The sequence below is a fragment of the Ambystoma mexicanum genome, chromosome 3p, assembly GCF_040938575.1.
Source record: "Ambystoma mexicanum isolate Mex_15411 chromosome 3p, UKY_AmexF1_1, whole genome shotgun sequence".
NCBI classification, from domain to species: Eukaryota; Metazoa; Chordata; class Amphibia; order Caudata; family Ambystomatidae; genus Ambystoma; species Ambystoma mexicanum.
Genome location: NC_090925.1, coordinates 206,123,456 through 206,131,616, shown reverse-complemented (window position 1 = coordinate 206,131,616; position 8,161 = coordinate 206,123,456).

Sequence of the window (8,161 nt, the reverse complement as noted above, 5' to 3'; positions counted from 1 at the left end):
TGTTGATACAATGATTCCAGAAAAGCATGTCCCCTATGGTTTCCATATTATGTACATGCTTTCCCAGATGAGTAGTTATATCATCTATCATTGCCAAACATTCCGTGAGTACATGCTTAGCTGTCTCAAGATATTCCAAATTCTTACAGAGACGGCAATAGCGTTGATCTTTGGGTAGCTTATCTATCACCCCTGTAGTCATCTTTATGGGAAGATATTCAATTCTTAGTAGCAGTATAAATCTCCTGAGCCTAAGGGATGGGCATAGCGACAGATATGTCTGCGGCTTCTTAAATGTGTATAATCTATTTTGCACAAAGCTATATCTTTTTAGCTTGCGTAGATGGTCAAAATGTTCAAACCAGTCCCACAACTCTAACCGTCTCCCCATGAGAGATTGCATCGCTTCAGTATATAGCCCTTCACGATGTCTCCAACAGATGTCTTTGAGTAATTGTTCCATTTGATCTTTAAATTCTCTAATGGGACCCTCATTGTTACTTTTCAGAGAGAATGACATTAGTAGGGCATTACCCTTGCCGTTCACCATTGTTAGATAAAATCCCATCCTCTTTTTCAATACCTGCGCTTTTAACGATATAAGCCCCAGCTCCAATCTTAGTAGCGACATGGGTATATAAGTCGGACGTCCCAGGATCCTTCGCCAAAATTTTCCCTCCACAATTTGTAGCCAATCGAGATCCATTTTAATCAAGGATTCAAGGCCATAAACTATCATGGGGGAAAAAACCTGGATATAAAGATGACGGGTTCCACATAGAGTAAAGCCTCCCTGTTTAGTTGTAAAGCTTTTCAAAAGGGCAGTAATTTGTGCTGCTCTTGTTTTTCGGTGGCGTTTACATGTAGAATAGTCGCCTTTGGGTTCTAGCTCTATCCCAAGATATTTATATACCGGGGCATATGAGATTACAACACTATCAATGCGAAGTAGTACACGTGAAGATCTTTTACTTGTATATCTCATCACTTGTGTCTTCTCCGCATTAATAGTGAGCCCGTTATGTGCAGAATATTCCCAGAGGGCTATTGCCGAACGTCGTAATCCACTGATAGTATGATCAAATATAACTATATCATCCGCATATGCGAGAACCAAACAAGGGGTTTTACCTATGCTGGGAGGGCAATTTTTTGCAGTAGCTATTTTCAAAGGGATGTCGTGAACATATAGATTATATACAAGTGGAGCAGTCACGCATCCCTGTTTAACCCCTCTATTCTGTAGTACTTCCTCCGACATATGACCGTCCTGGTCTAATTTTAATTTCACCTTAGTGTTCTGATGCAGTAGCCTAAGGTAATACAAAAGATCAACTGGACATCCTAATTTTCGTAGCTTCGTCCAGAGATTTTCTCGTGGGATAGAGTCGAATGCGGCTTTGAAATCTACAAAGAGAGCGTAGAGGGGGGGTTGCCCACCTTGTAGGGCCCTACTGCGCATATAATCCACAACCAAAAGGTTGTGGGTAGTGGAATACCCCGTTCTAAAGCCGCATTGGAATTTACACAATATATTGGCCTGATCAACCCATTGCTGGAGTTTTCCCAATAAAAGTGAGGCGAATATTTTGCTTGTACTGTCTAACATAGAAAGTAATCTATAGTTGTTGGGATCCAATCTGTTTCCTTTTTTAAATATAGGAATTAGAATGGCCGATTGCCAAGAGCTTGGAATTTTTCCTGTGCTCAGAATTTTTGTGAACAGAATGTTCATTAATACAGACCAAAACTCCGGGTTGCTCTTTATTACAATATTGGCCAGTCCATTTGGGCCAGGTGCTCTGGAGGATTTCAATGATTTAATCGTAGACAAGATGGATTCATAGGAGATGTCTATAGAAGGGTCAGATGGAATTTTACCTATCTCAGTCATCTCATCATATTTAGATTCCACATTAGGCTTTTCCAGAAACCCGGTCCACTCTGCACTAGATATTGGGTTTGCTAACTGCCGAGCCTTGTTCCCCTAGCTTCATTAAGGAGTAGACCATAGCTACTGGATTTCCGAGAGCAAATAGTCTGCACCAGCCTTCGCCAGGACCTATTTCTATCAAGGCTTCTCTTTGCCTTAATGTCTGCCCTATATTTATTCCTTAATTTCTTAGATGTTAAAGTATATATCTCCCAAGTTAAACTAGTTTTCTTGGCTCGTCTTAGATTAGCTCTCAATGTTCTTTTAGTATCTCGAATGTATCTGTCGTAAATGGGATATTTCGTTTGGTCGCTGATCATACCACCGGTAGAAGATGCAGCATGTTTATCCGAGAACTGGTAAATCCAGTTCTCTACATCATCAATAGACATCTTTGTGAATTCTTCTGTATTGGGGTAGCAGTTTTTATTTAGAGATTCTGTAGCAAGTAATACGTTCCTATCCGACCAGCGAATGCAGGTCCCTGCGTGATTCATTTTTAGATCCCCTACCATACAAAATTGGGTACGAATTTCTATATTGTCAAATGAGCATGCTAAAATTGCATGGTCGCTCCAATTATTAGGAATTACTATCATATCTTCGACTAATAGAAGCATGCTTGGAGAGACGAAAATATAGTCCAAAGTGCTAACCATTGCTCCATTCCTCCAAGTATGTCTGCCCGGATGATCACTTTTGGTACGACCATTTATCATCTCAAAATCCCATTTGCGAAAAAAATATACCCAATCTAATCCTTCACTCTCTACTTTCTGATGTTCCATAGCACATTTAGGATATATCTTTAGGTTGGCCATTCTCTGTTCACCTCCTAACATATGGGTATTAAAGTCTCCTACTACACAAACATCCACATTCCCTTCAATGGTTAGCCAACTGGCTAATAGCTCATGCAATGCTTCCTGTAAGGACTCTCTATACACTGCCCCCGGAGGGTTGTACAGACAGACAACTAGCAGTTTACCAGAGTTCTCCTTATTTTTATATACTATTTCAACTGCTAGCAATTGTTCGTCTTGATTCACGTCCAGCTTTCTAGAACCAAGCCAATTAGCTACCCCAATCCATAGCCCCCCATAGGGCCGTCCTCTTTCTCCTCTTTTGGCTGATACCTGATGGCCATTATAACCATCCAAGTATAGAGGATTCATTGCCAAAGTCTCTTGAAGAAGACAGATACAATTGTAATGAGATAGTTGTGCAATCGGCCCATCTTCATTTAGGAGATGGGCAAAGCCCCTGCAGTTCCATGAAGCCAGCAATAATTTTCAATGACCGGCTGAGACCTTGGGGAGAGCCTCTGTCAGCCATCTCAAAACGGACTGTACTTCTGTCATGTCCACCTTCTTTCCAATTGGTATATTAAGACAAGCAACGGCCAAACTATCGATCACAGCTTCCGATTCAGGACCACCTGGCTCATTATACATCAGTTCAGCATCGATCTCGATATCCACCATTGTCAATTCTTTTTTAAAAGTCCTTAATAATTGAGCAGTGGATATAAATTTACATTGTAAAGCTGATACCTTGGGCTATCTACCAGTCAAAGGCTCTCAAAATTGAAAGTCCTCAGATTGTAAGACTCTTAATTGAGGGACAGAAAACAATCTCTTCAAAAATTCAGAGCGAGAGAGCCAGGTACATTTATCAGATTGATACAGATTTTTTATAATACAGGTACGGTTGCCCCAAACGGCATCATTTCCTTTTATAGGATCTGATATTGAAAATACAGAGCAATGTGGACTTCCATGTTTGCTAGCTGTTTTTGGGATATTTATTGGAACGATGTCATCCTCAAATAAAGACTTGTTCGTTGTATTTTCAAGTTCGTCTACCCCGTCCGGGGCTTCTGAATCCCCAGCGATCAACCAGCTCGTTAGACGGCCATTGCCTAGAACTTTCTGTTTCTTTGCCCGAGCAGCTCTATTTTTTTGCTTTTTTTGAGCGATGAATGGGCTTCCCCATCTCCGAAGGTGACGCCCCCTGACTACTGGTTCTAGCCCCGCAGGATGCTAGCTTATCCCTCTTGCGTTGTTTACGCTGCTTGCGTGGAGGCAGTGTCTCTGGCAATATCTCTGGATGTTCGGATGTTTCTATGCTTGGAGCTAAGGTTTGTGGCTCATGCAGCTCATTTGCTATTGAGATGGCTTCAGTTAAGTTATTTTCCGCCTCCTCAGCCAGGTTCTGTCTATGCTCTTGGTCACTGATCACAGCATCTCTATTTGCCAATATTCGCCCAGACATCCGCAGCAATATTTTTAATGCAAATTGTAAGGATGCCACAGATGCCTGTAGTTCCGCAATTTCTGGCACTAACAGGACATTACTGTTGGTTTTCTCTGTGCCAGTTGCCAATGATGTATCTATAGCTAGATTAGGTGAGGCTGATAATCTCACCGATGACCCATCATGAGGCAGCAGTTTGCCATCTTCTTTAGCTAGGCTCTCAGGCCTTGAAAGGTTCCCATTTTCCAGAGGGGCTATTGTCTGGGGAGTCATGCCTCTCTGGATATTCAGACACAAATCTAAAAGAGAGTTATTGTCGATGTCTTCAAAGTTGAGCAAACTGGCCAAATTAGAGATGTTGACCACTGGTTCCATAGGTGTCTCCAGGGCAGTGGAATTAATGTCCACTGGCACATTTAAAGGGAAGAAACCCGTGATCTTTCCCTGATCAACAGGGATTCCCTTCTTGACTTTATTTCTCTTACTTTTATTTTCTTCCATTATAGATCCCAGGGCTGCCTCCTGTTTCTTTTCCCTTAGATTGTATTTGGAAATGGAAGGTTTTTTAGAGGGTGCCATCCGTTCAAGGGTATAGACACTATGTAAGATCAATAGATATAGTTGAGACAAATTTCGGGAGAAGAGAGGCAATAATTTAATTCAACAGATATTGTCCCCAATCATCCGGATTCAGCGTCAAATTATATCTTAATGTTTTATAGGAACGCTGGTGTCCTCTTCAGATCCCGCGGTGTCGCCCCCTGTAAACGTGGCAAGAGGGCAAAGGTGTTGCATCCACTACTCCAGTACGCCCCCAGAAACTATAAGGCTGCCTGTAGCCCGTAGCCGAGCGCGCTGGAGCTGGAGCGCTGCTCAATTAGCGTCCGCGTTCCGCGTTCAGGTCCGACAATCAAACGAAAGGACCTAGCATCAAGCCGCACCTCAAGTGGCTGCCGTACGACTGACTGCTGTCGTACTACGCAGAGGCCACTTCAGATGCCGACGTATAATGAGCGCTCATTCAATGTTAGACAATACTCTACTACCAAATGGTACAAATGGGAGCAGTGGAGGTAATGCGGCAATTTCAGAATAGAGGTAGACAGGAAAAACTTCCTACCCCCTTTTCATACTGCAGTCCTCTGTATTCCCGCCTCTTCGTGAACCAGCCTGCCTACTAAACCCTCAATCTGCCAGCCAGCAGTTGTCAGCTGCCAATTACCTGATTAGAAGTTAGTGACTTTCTCAGGGTACGGCAGCACTCGAGCCCATATGTAGTAGGCAGCAACAGGCAGGCAAGGCAAGGCAGGGAAAGGCGGGCTGCGGATGTTCAAGGTTGCGTCTCCCACGCTTCCCAAACAGTACGAGGCCCCGGTGTACCAAAGGTAGCGGCACTCGCCGCTTTCCCGCGAGGCAGTTTTCTCAGCTCGGCTGGTCAGGCAGGTTCCACAGCCGGGCCTTCTCCTTCGTGCGATTAGAGGAAAGGTCCTACAGTGAAAGCCTCTCTCAATGTTTCTGGCTCTCCCACAGACATGAGCCCCTCCCTGGAAATGGAAAAAATGGGCCGGGGTGGGGGCAGAGCTAGGAGGAGGGGGCAGAGTTCTGAGGTGGGGGCGTGGGAGCTGGCAGTTGAACTATGCTCAAAATAATAGTTTTAACATGATGCAATTTCGATCATTCTGCTTCTTTCTAAACTCCACACAGTACATCAGTCCACGTTAAATCACTTCCATGGCAGTGGTGCAACCAAAATACTGTTGGTAAAGCAGTGATTTTTAGAACATTAAGGGATCCATAGACACGCTCTACAGTAGAAGGCCACGAGGGTAGCTCAGCAGGTTGAGACAGTTGCTGAGATGTTATATATTCAAAACTGGTTGTTAATCGTATTACTTGTAATTCCTCATTAGAAACAAATGCTATAAAATGTGTTTGGCCAGGGCCTGGGTTGTACTGGTCGCTTACTTATATTCGAGGCAAAGGTTGTGGTACTTCTGTCCCTGTAGTGAAAATCTAAAGTTGGCACCCATGAACCACACAGTTTAATTTCCTAATAACTTATGTCTGCACAACAGAAACATTTATTTGTGATTAAGCAGTTTGACAAGCATATAGCATCTTCATAAATATAATCTGTGATAAAAAAAAGAACGAAAGGAAAGGGTGCACAAATTACAGGGTAAAAAACTAATTTCAAAGAAAACTAGTGAATGCAACTTTAAGCAGCATATTTGAGTTTGGAAATTACTTTTTATTTTTTCTATGAAAGTGTAAGATGCACATTTGGAAAACAATGGTGTGCCCAGCATGTAGAAAAGCTGCCTTTAACAGTGATGGCCTCCACCCCAGTGGTAGTCACGGCCCATTGATTCCCGTGGTCTCCCTTTCAGACCAGAAGAAAGAAAACAGGCTGAGCAAATAGAACATGCAGACGCATGCAGAATGACGGCTGGGGAAGGAGCACAGAGCAGATTAGATCACCAGCCCCCAGCTTCCCCAGCTAAACTTAGGGCTCGATAAACACTTGTCAGGGCTGAGGCAGGCCGGATTTGAGAACCGGGGAGACATCTGATGCCCGGACCCGGCAAGAGCTGGTCCATTGCCCAGCACTGTGTGGGGTTTGGGGGGTGCTCCGGGACAGTGTTGGTCGTGTGGGAGGTGGGGTCATTTTGCAAGGGAATGTCCTAGCAGGCCCATGTGGAATTATCAGAATAATCAAAGATATGATAATGAACAACAGTATGGACACCCTCACCCGTGCAGCCCTTATGGCCTACCCATAGGAAATTATGAAAGTGACTGACAGCCCGACACCAGGCCCCCGCCAGGGTACAGTACATTCAGACACCCCCCAAACTGCATGCAAAGCCATCCAACACAGCAGACTCAAGTGGCTACTTGTGCTAATGGTGCACCTTCTCTGTTGCGAGGAACGTCCGTGCTTAGTGACAACTTGCCCCGTGACAGACACCCACCACAACTAGGACAGCCCACAGAGAGCACTATCAACTACCCTATGACCAGATGAGGAACCACTGGTGGGGGCAGTGATAGGAAATAAACAGTTCATCTTTATAGTGCACTTGGGTGCGGAAAAATCATGTTTACGTGAAGGCAATTTTCCGCTGTCTGGCAAGAATTTAGAGATGCAAGGCTTCTCTGAGGCTTTGGTCACGGTTCCATATACAGAAGATTTGGATGTCCGAATAGGGGATAAAAGGGTACGAGCACCCCTATTGTATCATGAAGAGTCTCTCACAAACTTACTGGGTCGGGACTTACTGAGCAAGCTTAACATGACCATTGAGTTTACAGAGAGAGGGATAGTGTGTTCCACCCCCGGGATGTGGGCACTTCAAGCTATGTTACTGATACAGACACTGGCAGACGTGACCACAGTGCAAGGCACACCCACAAATGCTGACATGTTTGTCTATGGAATAGAGGTATTGGCTCGAGCAGTGCCAGAGCTAACGCGAAAAGAGGGGAAAGTACCTTCTAATTTCATTTTTCGCCCTTGGCCACCCCTGAAATAGTGCCGGGCACAGTGATTTCGCTCGGCTTACAGGGAGGGCAGGTGTCAGCAAAATGCATTGTGGCAATAGGATTAGATACACACAGGTGCGAGTGGAGGACAGTATTGTGCATAGACCCAGGCATCCCACTGAGAGAATTGACTGACGAAGAGCTGTTCACTGACAACAACACTGATGGGGAGATTATACTGGAAATGTGTATGCCATGTGATATTATGATACAGAACCGACAAGTGGCAAACCCCCGCATGGCCGCTGTCAGTGCACCGCCATCTTTTTACGACACAGACCTACAGTATGTGCCACCATATTTGTGGACCACAAACCCCCATGACGTAGGGTTACTGAGAGAAGTGAAAATAAAACTAAAAACCAGCCGTTGTCCTCCCAAGAGTGAAACAGCACCCCTTGCCACGAGAAGCAGAGGAAGGGATAC